Source organism: Anas platyrhynchos, chromosome 1 (genome assembly GCF_047663525.1).
Source record: "Anas platyrhynchos isolate ZD024472 breed Pekin duck chromosome 1, IASCAAS_PekinDuck_T2T, whole genome shotgun sequence".
Lineage (NCBI taxonomy): Eukaryota > Metazoa > Chordata > Aves > Anseriformes > Anatidae > Anas > Anas platyrhynchos.
In genome coordinates this window covers 34596522-34615032 of record NC_092587.1, presented here as the reverse complement: position 1 = coordinate 34615032, position 18511 = coordinate 34596522, and the positions used below count along the sequence as shown (strand labels likewise).

The 18511-nt window shown below is 33.8% G+C and overlaps 1 long non-coding RNA gene across 1 annotated transcript; it reads right to left on the bottom strand.

The window, feature by feature from the left end:
• Positions 1 to 1978: 1978 nt before the first annotated feature.
• Positions 1979 to 17739, bottom strand: LOC101790063 (uncharacterized). The gene is made up of 3 exons (XR_003496979.3): positions 17702 to 17739; positions 13451 to 13621; positions 1979 to 2241 (listed from the first exon to the last, which is right to left on the bottom strand). It is a non-coding gene; the product is annotated as an uncharacterized lncRNA (long non-coding RNA).
• Positions 17740 to 18511: the final 772 nt, after the last annotated feature.

Genomic DNA, 18511 nt, shown 5'->3' with positions numbered 1-18511 from the left:
CTTAATATTTTATTTGTTGTTTCTTTTGTGATTGTAGCTTTTGGTCATTACATTTATTGTGGATTTATTATAAGAGGTTGGAAAATGTCCTTTTGTATAGTAGTTTGATAGGTGTGTGGTCAGATGACGTGCAGAGAGCAGAAGTTCATCAAAACCTTATTAAATGTTTATTTCAAGGGAGCTTCAACAGAGGGGAACTAGACTGGAGGTCCCAGGCAGACCGTGAAGTTTCTATAAAAAATCTACCACATAAAAGGTGTAGCCAGGCTAGTATTCTTAAACTGAAGGTGTTAGCTATGCTAACACAAATCTATTCTATAGAAGAAAAGATTTGGTTTGGGACTGGATATAAAATATTTGCAAGTCTTCTTGGTGCTCAAAATTTTTGAAAATAAGATTGTTATGTGCTTTATTTGAATCTAGAGAATGACTTAAAATTTTAGTTTTTATAATTTGTTTCTAGACTAGATTTATTCACACCTGAAAGGTGGAAATAATCAGTAAACTACAGCTCAGAAACTACAGGTCAAGCAAAGCAGGCATGAAGATAAAAGGAGGAAGGGAATTATGAGATTAACAATTTTACCCTATATTTTTATATTCTGGAAGTTTTATTAAGATTAAAGCTGACAAATTTTGTCTCAGCAGGACTGAGAAATACATTTTCATTTGAAATTAAATATTTTATGATGTCAGGAAGATTTCAAAAACATTTATTACAAAATTAAATCATTTGCAGCTTTCACTTGAAGAAAATATCAGAATGTTTGATAACATTTAAATAACATAGGAATGATCACATGTACATGGTTACCTAAAATTCACTTACCCATCTTATTAATTTTGTAAGATTCCTTAATAGACAGTGAAGATACGGAGGTGGGACATCAATTTTCACAATTCTCTGAGATATGTTTCTCAAAGTAACATAAACAATTGCCTGTAAACATTGATCACTATTCATATGTATAGGTAGGGAGCCTAGATAACTGTGCTTGATTGTTTTTGTCACTTTTCTTTCACTAGAAATATAAATATTTCTGGGGCTAGTTCTGACAAACTGTGCCTTGGTCAATTCCAAAAAATTTATTATTCTTTTTTTTTTTATTATTTTTTTAATTTTTAAAAAGCAAATGGTTCTCCCCTTAAGAAAAATGGTTCTTTCTTCCGCTGCCCAACAGAAAATACCAGAGATTTTCTGTGAGCAGAAATCCATGCCACCAAGTAGATCACAGAATCACAGAATTTCTAGGTTGGAAGAGACCTCAAGATCATCGAGTCCAACCTCTGACCTAACGCTAACAGTCCCCACTAAACCATATCCCTAAGCTCCACATCTAAACGTCTTTTAAAGACTTCCAGGGATTGTAGCAAAGAGTTCTCAGTATGTTATCTGTTCAGAAATGATCATGGCAAAACTATTATCTGTCCAGGCAGCAGATGTGCAATGTTACACCTCATACATTTCAGTTGTTTATCTATTGTCCCTATCAAAAAAATAGAACCAAATTATAGCATCCATTTTGTCTTGTATATAAAGAAGGAATAAGGGCAGTATAGATACAGATTTTGGACTGTTAGTTGGACTCATACCTTTTTGTAAGCTTGTCTAGTGGAACTAGAAAGATGTAGGTTTTTAAAATAAATTTTCATATGTTATGAAATATTAACTATTGATAATGTTAAGATAGCACAAATATCTCTTGTATGAAAATGATAGGATGTGTAGTAAGGGACTCAAAGTGTTAAAAAATCTTCAGTTGATACAGTCCTGCACTTAAATTTGAGCACATGTAACAGTGGGAACTGGACTGTGGGTCACGTTGGCTAGCAGAAACTTACCATTTTTTTCCCTAATGGTATAAGCCTATTTATATTTTTAATATATTCAAAACATTATAATCCTTTACAGTAAATTCACATTTTAATAGAATTTGTCTATAATACAATAGATAATAAATATATTTATTGCATAGGATATGGTAACAATTTCATGTATTTTATTTGACTTCATTACATAATTAATTACATAAGTAATTAGATTAATGGGCTGGTCTTGGGTATTTCTTTGAGAGGATGACATCATTAATCAATGTCTTATACAACAAGAGGCAGCAAGTTAATGTCAAGCATACAGCTTTTTGTCAAATGGAGTTGGATGAAGGAGGTCAGCCAGGCTTGATCTCAGGTGTTCTATCTTAAATGTTTCTCTCCGTGCATATGTGGGTTTAAAACTGAACTCTGTCAAGAGATGCAGAAAAGTCCATTATTTGTCAAAGAACTACCTGAAGGTTCCCTCTCAACTTCTATAGCCAGGGAATAGACAGCACTAATGGAACATCAGTATCACTCTAAAATACTATTATTATCCTTGAATTATATACTTTTCTTTTTACAATGTAAAACAAATTTTAATTACAATATAAATTATATGGTAGAGCCATGAAGCAGTAAACAAAGAATTAATTTGTGTTCCTTCTGCACTTATCATTCGTTGACTAATTAGTTTCTCTCTCAGGTTCTGAGTGACTCTCATAAAGAAAAATCTCCTGAGAATACAAAGGTTAACTTTGAAGTGATTACAAATATTCAGCTAACACTATAATTAATAATAATGCTTAAAGCACAACAGTCATCTGCCATACCAATAAGAAATGTTTCCTAATTAGCCAGGGTATTGGCATTATTCAGGATATTTAACTTTTCACTATTCAATCAACAGGGCTCATGAAGCTGAATAATACCTCTTTAAACTGTGAAGCTAATAGAAAGGTTAAACCACTTCAGATGCTTAAGCATCTAAACAAATAAATCTTATACTTATGTACTTAATTTCACCCTGCCAGTTCCTCAAAGGCTTTATAAAATACTTGCCATATCATGCATGGATATAAATCTTCCATGGACAAATATTCTTATGCTGTTAATTAATTACAATAAAATTAGTTATAGGTCTACAGATCATAGAATAATTTGTCCAACATAGCAATTTAATCATTTAATAGCAACAAAAATGATTGAAAAGTGAAAGAAATTGTGATACTAGGCAGAGTTAGATACAAAAAGATATTTGGTGTTTTATAATGGTAAATATTACATTAATTTAAAATTAAGAAATTAAAAAATGTACTCATTTGACCTAACATGCATTTTATTGTAGCCAAGAAAAGTACTGTAGGAATTTCTGACTGTGGTGAGGTTAAGATACAGCCTAGCCTATTCAAGTTTGGAGTAACTCTATTGTCAGACAAGAAACCACAAACACTTTTTTTTTTTTTTTTTTTAATTTGATATTCAAGTCTTGTTCAGGTGAACTGATGTGAACTCTGCTTTAACTCAGATAGTCATTAGCATTGGGCGGTGAAAAGTCTGGCAAATAGAAGTGTTGCAAATTCTCATTAGGAATGATAAAAGAGAAGCACCTATACCAGCTACATATAGCTGGCCTTTGCTAGTCCATATTGCTCATTGAAGAAGAAGGGCTTTTGATGCACCTGCTTGGGTATAGAGATGCATCACAGTGAAGGAGACAGCAGATGTAGCCATAATTTCTAGGTGCTTTCTTAACAATCTGTTCACAGTGTGTATTGCAGATAACTTTTTTTTTTAATTTTTAATAACTTTATTAAAAATCATCAGTTATTTATACATACTAGTCATCCTTTCAATAGCAAGTTCAAACCATCAAATTTGGATTTTCTCTTTTATTATTTATTTCTGTTGTTTAAAAAAAAAAAGATAAAAGGATTGAGTGTTGAATGTTGCTCGCAATGGTCTTTTTTCCCTTTTCTATGTCCTTGGCAAAATAAGTATGGCATGAAATGTTTGCATGCTTGACTAATGTGAGTCTTATTTTAACCTTTGTATGGAAAGGCCTTTTTCTGATTAAAAGCAAATCAATTTGAAAAGGTAATAATGTTTTTTAATGTCAAATAGAAAGACAAAACTTGGAATACTATTTTTTTGTAATATTTTAAAGTTCAAACAGAAACTGCAATAGAAAAAAGGCTACAAAAAGCATCATTTATAAATTATTTTTTGTTATGCTTTTATATTCTAAATTCATACAGTGTATCTATTTTATTCTTGGGTTTAAAAAGTATTTTTGAAACAGTTATAATTTTTTGAGAATTGTGCAAAAATTTACATCAAATGAAAGCAGAAGTTGAAATAGCTACTATAGAAATAATGCTGTTTGTATGATAATTATTTTGAATGTTGCATGCATATGGAAGGCATCTGCTGGAACCTGGCCTTTCCTGTAAAACGTTTTTTATACTATGTCTTTAAAATATACTGCATTTTTTGTTAATAGCTATAAAAGGGACCCCCCAAACAAACAAACAAAAAAACAACAAACAACAACAACAACAAAAAAAAACATACACAAACAAACAACAACAAAAAAAACACAATGGGAATAATAGTTTATCTCAAGATTGAGGTACATTGATTTTCTTAACTACTGAAATCTCTCTTCTGCTTGTTTGTACCGTGTCTGGTGCCTTTTTCCTCTAGTTGTGGGAGCTGCTGTGGAGCATCAGGAAATGATACTTTTTAATTGACTTCCAAATAACATAAGAAAGAAACTACTATTCAGAAAAGATATCAAGTTCTGTAATGCAGTGCTGCAATGGGATAGAAAACATTAATTTTCTGTGTAGTAGGCTGTCGTGGTTTAACCTGGCCGCCAGCTAAACACCACGCAGCTGTTCGCTCACCCTCCCCCTCCCTCTCTGGGACGGGGGAGAGAAATGGAAAGTGAAGCCTGTGAGCTGAGATAAAGACAGTCTAATCAGACAGGAAAATAATAATAATAATAATAATAATAATAATAATAATAATAATAATAATAATAATAATAATACAATGGTGATAATAGTACTACTAATAATAGTATGTACAAACAAGTGATGCACAATGCAATTGCTCACCACCCGCTGAACGATGCCCAGCCTAACCCTGAGTAGTCCGGCCCCCTCCCCCCGGCTAGCCACCCCTATATATTGTTTAGCATGACGTCAGATGGTATGGAATAACCCTTTGGCTAGTTTGGGTCACCTGTCCTGGGTCTGTCCCCTCCCAGCTCTTACTGCACCCCCAGCCTGCCCGTTGGCAAGACAGCAAAAGGCTGAGATGTCCTTGGCTTGGTATAAGCACTGCTCTGCAACAATTAAAACATCGGGGTGTTATCAGCACTCTTCTCATCCTAAGCCAAAACACAGCATTCCACCAGCTACTAGGAAGAAAATTAATTCTGTTCTAACTGAAACCAGGACATAGGCTTTACTAGATCATCCAATTTTGAATCATCTGTGAATACAAATACTGTCCTTTGTATTGGCTGAAAGGTTTAATTTGGAACATTTCTTAAAAGTTACAGCTACACATATTAAGAGAACTTTTCAGTAAAAGATGGAAGCTTACCTGTACTCAGTTTAGGGCTAGGAAGGAAAAACAAAACAAAACAAAACAAAACATGAACCCTAACCCTAAATTAGGGGACTTTAGACAGCTAACTCTAAAACTGTGATTAGAAAGTCCTGATTTAGTTGCTTCTTACCTTTCTTCTAGAGCACATAACCTCTTGGGTAACCAAATGTCCAGCCAATGCCTAATGCCTGGCTGTACTCAGACCAGAAAGTCAACAAAGCAGCACCTACCTCCACAAAGATCTTACATCAAATACCTCTGACTGTACTAGATGCATTAATAAGATTGGAGACTTGAGAAGAGAATTGAATAGATTTAATTCTCTTCTATTTGAATGCGACCACATAAATTTGTCTAATTACTTTACAAAACCTTTACTAAAACTACTATATTATTTTATCCATTCTGCTGTTCTTCTGTATATATAGCTTTACTTTATTTGTTTATTTATTTATTTTTTTTTTGGAGCAATTGATTTATTCACAATTGAAGAATAGGAATAAGCAAGGTTAGTAGTATTTTTCTGATGAAACATACCGTTCAAACCTAAGGCCATGCGAAAAGATTGGAGACATTTTCAAAGTGGTTGGAGTAAAAAAATAAATATGTTTACAGCAAGCTTTGAAGAAATGACAAGGTAAAATGCTCTGCTGCAGAAGCTGATTTTGTATATATGTATTTATTTGGCCAGGTAGCTATGCAGAGCAAGCAAGATGGTAACATGTTCTAATAAAGTATTTTGAGCACCTAGAGTAATTATGTCACACAGAAAGTGAAAAATAAGCAAGATAACTTTTTCAAAATACAACATAATCTCAGTGGGTTGAAATGCTATATCTAAGCAATACGAGTATAGTATTAGGCTGCACTGCTGGCTGACAGTAATGGTAACCACAACATGCTAAGGGAGATTTAGAGGGTGGTTAAGGCAGAAAATTAATTATACTGGAGAATTTGATTATTCCTATGCTGACTGTAACAAAAATGCATGATGCAGACTCTGCATTTTAGAGCCCCTGAATGCTTACTTGTTGGAAAAACTGGTCTGTTAACAGGCAAGGAGAGTCACATTTCTTGATTTACTTTGTTGTTGTGCACAGGACCTGCCTCTAGAATGGCTTCAAGCAACTGTTGGGGAATCTTGGTTTTAACACATGCTACTCCACATCTGTGTAGGATGTTATTCATGATAAAATAACCAAGGCATAAAGTGTAATATGAAAATAGAGAATTACAGGAAAATATTTACATTAATTACATGAAAATATAGGTTAACAAGTTAAAGAGGGACCTAAGAGGGTAAAATATTTGGAGGCAGCATAAAATTTACTTTAAAATTCCACATTATAAACATTGTGTAAATACAAAATAATCAATAGACTCCATAAGGCATAAAAGTGTTGGCTGGGGTTAAGGGGATAGCAAACAAAACCATGAGAAACAATTAACTTTTGCTTCCTTGTAAATGTAGATATCTTGTCTAAATGAGAAATAATCTAAAAGAGTTTAAATTTTGACAAGTTCAAAAAATTATATTTTGCTAAAGAAATAAAGACTTTGAGCTACACTTTAAAAAAAAAAAAAACACAAAAATTAGTTTAAAAGTAATTTAAAATGCTTTTAAAAGATGGATAACGGATGTCTATAAATTAAGTTGCTGCTGCGCTAGAGCCATTCTTTACAAGGAATGAATATCAAGAATAATTTCAAATTAAGTCCATTTGAGAGATTAAAAAAATAAAAATCAATGCAATGATAGGTAGGAAATCACTAAGTGGATGACATGCTAGAGAGAAGCAACTACTGAAATGCTGTATTAATACTATGTATATCCTGCTATTTAAATTGGCATTAACAGAATTATTGTAGATTCTTCTCTGAAAACATGAGATCAAGACTCAGCTGTGCCTCAAAAATCTAATAGAATGTCAGGAATCATTAGGAAAGGAAGCAAAAAAGAAAACATGTTTGTGAAAATAGGTGGAGATGGCAATGGTGCACTTAAATATGGAATATTGAGTGCTGTGTTCACTCCATTCAGTTGATACAGTAGATGTAGACAAGTTAGAAGGAATGGCTCTTATACGAGAAGAGATCCTGTAGACTAGAATTGGAAAAGTAGTGAAAAGATACTAAAATAATAAAGGATATACAGAAAGTGAATAGGAAATATTGAGAGAAAGAAAGGAGTGACTGAATAGAACTGCGTCATCAACCCACTGTTTTACTACAAGCAAAAAATAAAATAAAATTATGGTTACATTATGGAACTTCTTGTCATGAAGTCATGTCAGCTACAGGTCAAAACTACAAAGTAACTACAGTAAGAATAAATACTTTTGTAAAGGGTGAGTCAATCAGTATTTTAATAATAATTTTCTGAATTAAACATATTTTTTATTAGACAGATACAAAGGAATACAATTTTTAAAGCAGTACAGCGATGAATGCTAAATACTTTATTTTGCATTGACCATTTTTATTTGACCATACAAAATAATTATGCCAATAACTCTAAGTAAAATTAACTTACAATTAGAAATTGATTTTTTCCCCTTTAATTTATTCAGTGTGTGCCAGTAGTTTAGGAAAACAAGACATTTGGTTGATCTTGAACAACAATTACTGAACTTTTTCCAATGACATGTTATCAAAACTGTTATTTCCTATACAGAATCCTATTTTAAATTAAAAGCCTGCTTAGACTTAAAGAAAACCAATCCTCAAATAGCTAGACTAGCAGGAACTAGAACAACACAGAAAGAAAAGAAGAAAAAAGGATGATACAATAACATGTCAAGAAAATGAAATCATTTGAAATAGCTCAATAAGTTTACTCATTTTTCTAATATTTGTTCAAAAAAGAAAGCAAGAAAAGTAATGTCAGATCTGGAATAAAACAAAAGTAGAAAATCAGATATCCTTTTGATAGTATCTTTTTGATCAGTATCCTTTTGATTTATCCTTTTGAAATGTATCCTTTTGAATACTGTTTACCAGTCATATAACTATATAACACAAAACAATTCTGAGGTTTCTGGATCCAGAAAGCCTAGTGTAATTCTGTAATGAAACATTCTAGTTATTTGAACACCTGAACAATTAGCAACATGGGAAGCAAATTGGATATATGTGACTACCTGTGAAAGAAAAGCAACCAACGACAGGTGAGAGTTTCTGCAAGCCATGCCTATTATTTTCAAGGACCTACTATAGTGAACATGTGTGTCTGAATATATAATGTTAAAACTCATGACCTTCAATTTAAATATCTATACAGCAAGATAATTATACACCTGCAAAGGCTGTGAGAATTAAGTCTTTGTGAAGTGCATTGAGATTCTCAGATTAATAGTGTTTTATATAACAAAAGATTATAATGGAAATTATACTTCTGAAGATCCTAACTTGAGGATATTGTCATGAGATTGCTACTGTCTATATCCACCACTGGGCCTGGAATATTTTGAATGTTCCCTGAAGATTAAGTACTTCTTATTTTGTGGGTTGATTTGTTTTTAAAAATTTCTTTAGAGCTGCAAATAATCAGAAGAAAAATGTGGATGCCTGGAGAAGTAAGAAGCTAGGTGTAGTGTTAAAGTCTGTGTTCTACACATGTACCAACTTACTGAATTTTGCTCACCCTTGGTTTTGGAAAGTTTCCCATCTGCCTGGGTCTCATCTGGATTGTGAGTTCTATATTTAAATATGGTTTATGTTCACGTAGATGAAAAGTTCAGTATTTGCACAAGTATAGTTTCTACGTTTTCTGTCACCCTTTGACTTTCTCCAACTCTACCTGAAAATTATTTTTGTGTAGGAGAAAGCAAGTGAAAATAGTCTTTATTTCTCTATATGAAAACAAAGACACATGGGATATTTGGCCACTCCTGAAAAAGGGGCATAAAAATAAAACTCACTGGCAAAGTTTTTTACATTTACTGCCATACACTGATTGTCCTCTACTCCTTTTTCATTCCTCATTCCTCTTAGTCTGACAGTGGAACTGAATTGAACTAATAAGAGAAATTTCTCCTGTGAAAGCAGGAGATAATTGCTTGTTGCAAGGTATTAATTCCTAATATTAGGACAACTTCCTGCCAGCTGGTAGAAAGGAAGGAATGATAGACTTCTAATGTATTATGCACATGGCTTTTGAAATTGGTATCTCACTTTATGTTCTGAGAGTAACACAGGTTTCAGACAGCAGTGAAACAACATATTATCTTGCAAAAGCAGGATGCACTTACATAATGCCAGGCGCATAATGGCAAGAGCAGCTTCTCTTAATTCTCTAAAAATGGGAAATTTTCAACTTGAGCTAAGTGGAATATAAAATACAGTTCTAAAAAGAATTACAGAAAACAGTTCTGTTGGTAGGCAAAGTTGATAAACTGGATAGGCTACCAGAGTCACCCATGGTGTTTATTTTCCCCCATTTTTATTTATTTAATTGTTTTCTGGTTGACCAGAGGGATCAGTTTAAATGTAACTTGCCTGTCTGAACAATCATTTCTGAAAATGACTTCTAGGAAGGTGAGTCTGATGTTAGATTCAGCAATTGGGAATATGATAAATATTTTGTGACTTGGCCCTTTGAAACATATTAATGAACCATTCTCAGAGGTAAAACATGCTAAGAACATCAACCTGAAAAAGTTGTTTTGCAATGCATGTAGAATGAAAGTAAAAGGGAGGGAGAGAACTTGTCTGTGTGAAGGCTGTAAAAAGCTAAATGTAATTTTTGTTTAAAAAAAAACAAACACACACACACACAACAAAGAAACAAATACTGAGAGAGAAACATTCACACTACTTGGATAAAATTCAAGCTTGAACCAGGATTAGTTCTGTATATTTCTAGGGTATACGTAGAACAGTTTATGCCTCAGCTGTAATATTTTGCTGTGGAGAAGAGGACATCTACAGAATGTACCACACAATGCTTACATTTTCCTCCTGTTTATTAGAATCCCCAGAAGTGTCTTAACAGTGCCTGTATGTTTTACAGGTATTCTCTGTCTAATTGTGTTTAAACTGAGCTGCAGATTTTCGTCATATCCTGAACATCACTAGAAATTAGCAGAAATTATGAACTATGTCACCCAAATCAGGCAAAACTAGATATTCACAGCCCGGTGTGAGTTCTGAAGAGCCCTTCCAGTTCATATGACTATTTTACAAGTATTTGCAGCAACTTCATGTGACTATTGAGCAGAATACATATTAGAATACCACATTGGAGATTTTCAGAGAGGAGCAGTTGTTTTTACCTACAATTAAAATCTTTTTTTTTTTTCAAAGCAGTAGAAAATACTCCTTGAAATGAGCAACATTCTTAGAAATTTCTTATTTTGACCTACGTGGATGTGAATGAAAAATTTGCACTCCAGTTAATTACAACAAGGACATTTATTACTATTATTGTTGTTGATATTGTTTGTTGTTGTTATTTTTATTTTTATTATTAATTATTTTATCCTGTGCAGCAACCTTACTACTAAAAATTGTATGTAACGTTGGCATAAATATCTGATATTTAGTTCTTGACCAAACAAGCACACTCATTTTGTAGTAATTATCCATAAGTTTTTGTACAGTAAACCTTTCCAGGCTTATTGGAAAGCTATGTCTATTTTGGTTAAATAAACATTTTAAGAATCTACAGTATTAAAGAAGTTAAACTATAAAAAGAAATGTTCGCTGTTCTTGAATAAAGATGCTTGAAGTGGTCCTTTCTTTTCTAATCATGTCTCATAATTTCTTTACGTGTCCTTTCATTATATTTCTTTATGTTTCTTTCTGAGATTTTAGACTGCACATAGTCTGTTTTATGTATATGAACCTATGATAGGTCCCTCATGACAGACACTTCTGTGGGAGCTTCAAACATCTAACACAGTATTAGTAATAATTAGTATTAGTGACGACAGTTTTAACAATAAATGTGTACTGCTACATTCACCTAATAAATGTGAAAGGATAGTGCTCTTTGGAAATGTTTTTGGTACTTCATGCATAATTTGGAATCCTGAGTTCTATCTCTATCAACTTAACCTTGAAACAACAAATTTCAGAAAACATTGGGAAGAAATTTGTTACCAGAAAAATTTCTTTGCCCTAGTTTATAGACGTTTTTGTGTCTTGTCTGTGGGACACAGTTTGGTAAAGAGGAAACATCTTGTCAACATTTGGAACATGAGCGTTAGCACCTGTTCACATCTTTTGTAAACATATTTGATATAATTATAATACCATATGTTACCAATGGTTGACAAAATATGATTAATACACAGTACTAACTCCAGTCCCCTCACACCACTTAAGTGTTATATAGTTCTTAGCAGCATTTCACTAAACATTGACAAGTATTTTTTGTTTCTGGGTCATATAAGAGTTGAAATAACAAATTAAAGATGAGAATTTATTGAAACAGATGTCTCAACTACCTCTTTTATTTATTTATTTATTTATTTATTTATTTGTGATTTTTGCTTTTTACATAACTGAGACAATTTAGTAATTGTCCAATTACTAAATCTCTCAGAAACATATATAGCATGTATGCAAGTTTCTATATGGTCCTGTAGTAGTAACAGAAACAAGTTATAAAGGACTTCAAGCTACCTAACAAGTTACGTTTTTACTTTTATTTTCACTCATGCAACTGCTTTTTATGTTTGTTTACTTTACCTGTGGAGTTTTTACATCATATACAGAAGTAGTGGCTTATTTATTTAACTGTAATCATGGGGTCTTGATCCTGTGGGGGCTTTGGTATCACACATTATAAAAGAGCTTCTAAGCAGTGTTTGAAATGGAAATTGAGAAGTCGTGGCAGGAAACCCCTCCTGCAACCTAATAGTTGTTGTTTCCTTGGGAGAAAAATTGACAATATGTAGCTATTGCACTCTGAGAATTAGCAGCAAGGCACATTGGTCCATTTTTACTCATACTGTGAAGGATGGCATGAATCTGAGGCTGTCTATGAATAAATAGAACAATAAAGTTAGGAGATAATACAAAGAAAATGTTGTGGAATTTTATGAAAAAAAAAGTATATCAAACTTTCAGGAATGTTCTTGATATGTTTTTGGGTTCTGAAAAGCAAAATCTATTCCAGTTCTTCAGTATGTATCACCTTATGTCCAGATTAATATAAATGCCCTGAATGACGCCACAAAACAGTAAATAAAATAAAAAAACCTCACCTGCTTTTATCATGACATAAAAATCAAACTTTGCTTAGAAGCCTTTAATCTGACTGCCATTTTTTTTCATTCACAGCAGTGAGCTTGTAAAGAGGTCTGCCTCTGCAGTATATAGATGCTACTGTATAGAAAGAGTATTATCAAAAAGCAATGATTGTTTATTGAAATTCTTATCAACAGAATGTCAGTGTCTTTGAGAATGTAACGTGTACTCTGAATTCTGTGTCTGAGAAAATGGTTTCTGTTAGATTTGGAAATTATAATGTCTGTTGTAATAAGTCTTTGCCTGTGCATATTTTTCCTCCTAAGGATAGGGAACTCTGGCAAAATAAAAATAAAAATAAAAAAATAGAACTGACTAACAACTGCTATCTAGTCTGCTTTAAGAAAATCTACCTTAGAATATTCTCAGAACTCCCCATCAAAACCAACTGAGACTACTTTTTGTCTATTAAAATATGCATTATTTATGCTAAGAGTCAGCCTTTAGAACATGCTTTACATATTAAGAATCACAAGAACATAAAGCCCAACTTCTGACAGTAGTTGTCTCATTACAGCTATCAATAAACAGCAAAACAATATTGTTCTATTTCAGCTTTGTTTGTAAATTCCATTTCAACATCAAACCATGGGAAGTGGAGTACATATTAAGAACAGTTTAAATTCACAAAAGCTGCTTATGGTCTAAAACACTGGAGAGAGATTTGCAATCCTGACAAAATCAAAACAAACACACAGAAACAAACAAAAAGCTTGATATATGAAGACCATTTGATGAAACACGTTGAATTACTTTCACATACCTCTTAGGCCAAAGAGAACAATGTTGTCCTGTTAGTGAAAACATACTGAAGAGAACATCTTTTGCTTAAAACAGAACGTTTCCTTTGTTCTTCCATCCATCCAGTTATGCATCAATTTGTCTCCTAGTTTGCTCGGATGAATGGTCTCGATGCTTTCAACTGGAGTTGCTCCTGTAAGAAAGGTTTCAAGTCATGGTTCTGTGTTCATTCTTCAGTTAAGAAGATTTCCTAGTAGTTCTTAAGCAAGTGAAGGGACAGCTTGTTTATCCATACACCAAAGGAAACCCTGTGGAGCTTTGAGGTCTGTAGCCTCTCTAACTTCAGAACAATTTGAAAAAATACAACAGTTTTATTTTAGGATTGGTTACTTTAGTGAAAGTTTACTGTGTTCTCTTTTTCTTTGCATATTGTATAACTGATTCATTCACAGAGATGTCAAAAATGGAAAGACATACCATATATTTCTTTTGTTGTCTGTGAATAGAATTCATTGGAAAGACATACTTAAAAGAAACAAAAATATGGTTGAATATTGCTTACTTTATTTATGTTCTGGTAAATTCATTCTTTTGTTTGTTTGTTTGGTTTGTTTTCTTAATGAGAAATAAAAAAAAACGTTACCAGTGATTTTGTGTCATATAATATGGCAAGCTTTTAACTACAAAAAAAAAAAAAAAAGTTTTTTATATGATTTTTACATGAAAATTTGGAGAGAAGTGGAAATTCTGTCAAAAATGACATTATTTCTTGTATTATTGGCTACCAGTGTAATTTTATGAGCTAGAAGGATAATATAATCTCTTTATCAAGATAACATATAATCTCTTTATCAGGAATATGATCATATTCCTCCCTAAATTGTCTTGCTATTTTTCCTTCAATCACCTTTAACTTATAAATTTTTTTGAAAAATAGGTTTTGAATTTTTAAACCATTAAGGAATATAAAATTGGGAGATTACACAATTAATTTCTTATACTGCATGCTCTGCTCTTTTACCTAATTCTGTATTTCTGAAGTCCTTCTCCCTTGGGAGTATTAAAAGAATTCTGATCAATGTTATATTCTTGTGAAATGATTTACTATCTGCCCCTGGAAATTAATATCTGGTATGTTTTGCAAGGCTTGTTCACTTGGCTTTTCAGCTTTGTGTTTTCTCTTGAGAATTTTTCCTGAATTCTGTATCTCCCACATCTTTCAAAGATGTCAAATAAGTCCTTTAACAGATCTGAGGCCAAGCAATTGGATAAAATAAAATTCAGCTTAGTAAACACAGAAGAGTAGTTTTGGGGGGTGGGTCTCAAATTAGCAAGGAAAATAGTTGTTGTTTTTTTTTTTCCAATATGTGTATATATTTATAGTTTCATTATTAGTTGCCAGCTTTCATTGTGCAGCAGGTTGTTTTTGTCTTTGAAGTGGTTGAGTTCCCTGATACCTTGAATAACAAATATAGGTTGAAATAAGCACAGTATTTTTATTTTTTATTCAAATCATGAAACCATATGTCCACTTTCTAACATACTGTGGAATTTTTTTATACCTATTTCCAGTTAACCATTTGGTTCCCTTGTTATTTAATCATTACTTTTCTGGCTTCATAATATGAAACTTCAGTTATGAGCTTTGTCTCCACCAAAAAGTTCATTTATTTATTTATTTATTTATTTATTTTTAATAATAAGTATCACAGTGTTTTATAATTATAAATCCTCTGTAGCTCTTGAAACATTGATTAGGGTATTCATTTCCTGTAAAGCAGACTGGGGGTAGATGTCAGAACAAAACCACTATAATCAACTAAAAAGAAACTGGAAATTTGTCCATTCAGTAGACTTTTTGTCTACTGAAGGATTTTCTCTCTTTTTTTTGTCCAGCTATGAATAGAAGTTGGAAAGCACTGGAGCAGAACAGCAGAGTATCATGTTCTCATATTGTTTCTAGCTACTTGTACCTGAATTCCCTCATTAACACATTCAGATCTTTATTATAATGTCATTGCTCCTCCTAGAGTCCTGGTGTGGCCCTCTCTGCTACAGTAAGTCTGCTAGTCCCTATAGCAGATTTTGGAATCAATTTCTCTCCCCATCAACCAACATCCATACTGGCTCTGGGATCCACCTGCAAATTAAAACTCCCACCTGCCAACAGCTTCAGTAATCCACACTCCACTCCTGACTTGGTGCAATCTCCCTTGCTCTGCTGCAGAATGTCTTCTGGCTTTCTTCATGGACAACTTGCAGCTCCTGCTGCCTTCCCTCCTGCTGCCTTCCCATGACCTTTCAGATGAACATGTGTCCTTAAAGTGTCTCTAACCTGTTCCTGCCCTCTTTCTGCCACTCTCTCAGGACCCAGTCTTGATCTTTGATCCCCTTCTCTGCTTTGTAAATAGTATCTTCAAGCTCAGGCTATTTAAGGATGTGAGTCTATAGATTCACCAGATTATTCTAAAAGTTCTATGTGCTAAATTCACCTTTATGTTCTTTAGGACTCTGAACACTGTCTTCAAAACAATTCTGATCTATGTTCCCTGTCTCCTTGTCTTCTCACATTTTCCTCATTTTTGCCCAGCAGCAGACTTTTCACTTTTTTTTTTTCACTCTATCTTAATGTCAGCTTTGCTTGTCTTCCCCTGTTGCAGTCTGCAAAAGTCACCAGCCATGCTCAGCTCAGTAGCATTAGATTATATTACAAGCATCCTGACATTTTACTTAAATAATGTAAGCAATGCGGTGTCCAAGAGAGCACAGGATTCATTTCAGAAGCCGTTTTAAAACCTTGCTGTGAAAATGTAATTTCAACCAATTCTCCTTCTGTCACTTACATACACTCTCTGTTCTTCTAGAAACCACTTTAAAACAATTTTATACAGAGGGAGGGTATCACCTTATGCAGGAAGGGAAAGCTACCATTCTGCTGACAACTGATGCTTAATTAAGGCACGCATTTCCTAATGAATTTATGAAAGAGGAAGATAGGTATGAATCTATGGTCTTGGTATCCTGAAGTGCTCATATTGAAATGACAATCCAAAATTTACTACCTCAGTACTTTGACTTCAAATCTCTAAATCTCTACTAAGGCTGTGGTTTCAAGAACAAGGCAAACAAACTGCCACCAAACCTGCTTTTTTCTTCTGTTCATGTTTTTGTAAGGTTAATCTGCTGCAACTTCATTGTCTGTGCCAACTGAAAAGTACCATGCAGGTAAACACCAGTGGTGGGGTAGGCATGAGACCACATTTCTGTCAGCTTATTGTAAAACTGTGCTTTTATGGTTTGCACCCTCAGTTCCATGTATAAATAAGAATGAATTTCTATGACTGAGTTTCAAGAGGTGTTATTCACAGGTCTTTAGAAAGTGTGATTATTTTTTGTCTACCACTTTATTAGTCATTAGTCACTACTATGGTGCTGTAAAAACTCAACCATCCCATCATCTGTAGAAATCTAAATGGATTGAATGGATTGTATACAACTTGATTAAATTTGACTGAAAATACTCTTCTTGTCAGTAAGAAAGGCTAGAAAAAATATGCTTATGTCTGCCATCTTTTGCTACAGTTATTAATAAGAGGTGTGGCTGGCAAACTGAAGTGGGTTTTAATGGAACCCCAGCTGTCATTATCAATTATTTCTACATTTTTGGGTATGTTTTGTTACAATCCTATGATTTCTGCTTAGCAAAGCAAAGGTGCTTTCAACAGGTAATACCTGTGAATGCACAAGTGCACAGATTGGGGCAGTTCACAGCCCTGGGTAGCATATATTCCACTTGAATGGCCGATGGACGTGACCTGGCCCTGACCTATTCTTGTCTGCTTTCTGAATGCTTTTGTTGGTGAGTCATAAACTAATTTACTTTCCCGGGATAGTTCATCCATAGGCCTGGAAAGAAAGGCCGCTGCTGAAGAACAACCTTCATTTATCTACTAAGAAGACTTTTTACAAAATATTAACAAACTGTTAAAACAGTACCATATTTAGCACTTATATCTTAACAAGTGTCGTGGTTTAACCCGGCCGGCAGCTAAACACCACGCAGCCGTTCGCTCACCCTCCCCCCTCCCTCTCTGGGACGGGGGAGAGAAATGGAAAGTGAAGCCCGTGAGTTGAGATAAAGACAGTTTAATAAGACAGGAAAATAATAATAACAAAAATAATAATAACAATAATAATAATAATGATACAATAGTGATAATATGAAAGTAATAATAGTATGTACAAACAAGTGATGCACAATGCAATTGCTCACCACTCACTGACCGATGCCCAGCCTAACCCCGAGCAGTCCGGCCCCCTCCCCCCAGCTAGCCACCCCTATATATTGTTTAGCATGACGTCAGATGGTATGGAATACCCCTTTGGCTAGTTTGGGTCACCTGTCCTGGGTCTGTCCCCTCCCAGCTCTTACTGCACCCCCAGCCTGCCCATTGGCAGGACAGAGCAAAAGGCTGAAATGTCCTTGGCTTAGTATAAGCACTGCTCTGCAACAATTAAAGCATTGGGGTGTTATCAGCACTCTTCTCATCCTAAGCCAAAACACAGCATTCCACCAGCTACTAGGAAGAAAATTAATTCTATTCTAACTGAAACCAGGACAACAAGAAAATTTAATTAAGTATGATTATGCCCACAAAATATATGTCCCAAGAAGTAGAAGCTTGAAGAGTATCTATTTTCTACACTTATAAAATATTGAGTATTTGAACCAGAAATTCAAAAGAACATGGTGAAATGACAGTTTGAGTTGCAAAGATCCTTTGATGATCTGGTGGAAAATTGCAGCACATAGAGGAAAAAAATAGAGCACAGAAAAGTTGAGCCCATATAAAAGGTGAAGATGCAATGAAAACACAGAAATTTCCTCTTGCTACAGAAACAAGACACTCACTCCAGAAAATGATTTCCTTACTCATTTGTTGAGTACCCCTTGGAGACTTCTGAGTGAATTACTTTGGCAGTTGGTGGAAAATCTCTAGGTAGGTAAAAACCTGGAAGGAGCTGTGCATACATAGACATCATTGCAGTCTTTTACGCAATGACATTTACAAAAAATAATTTA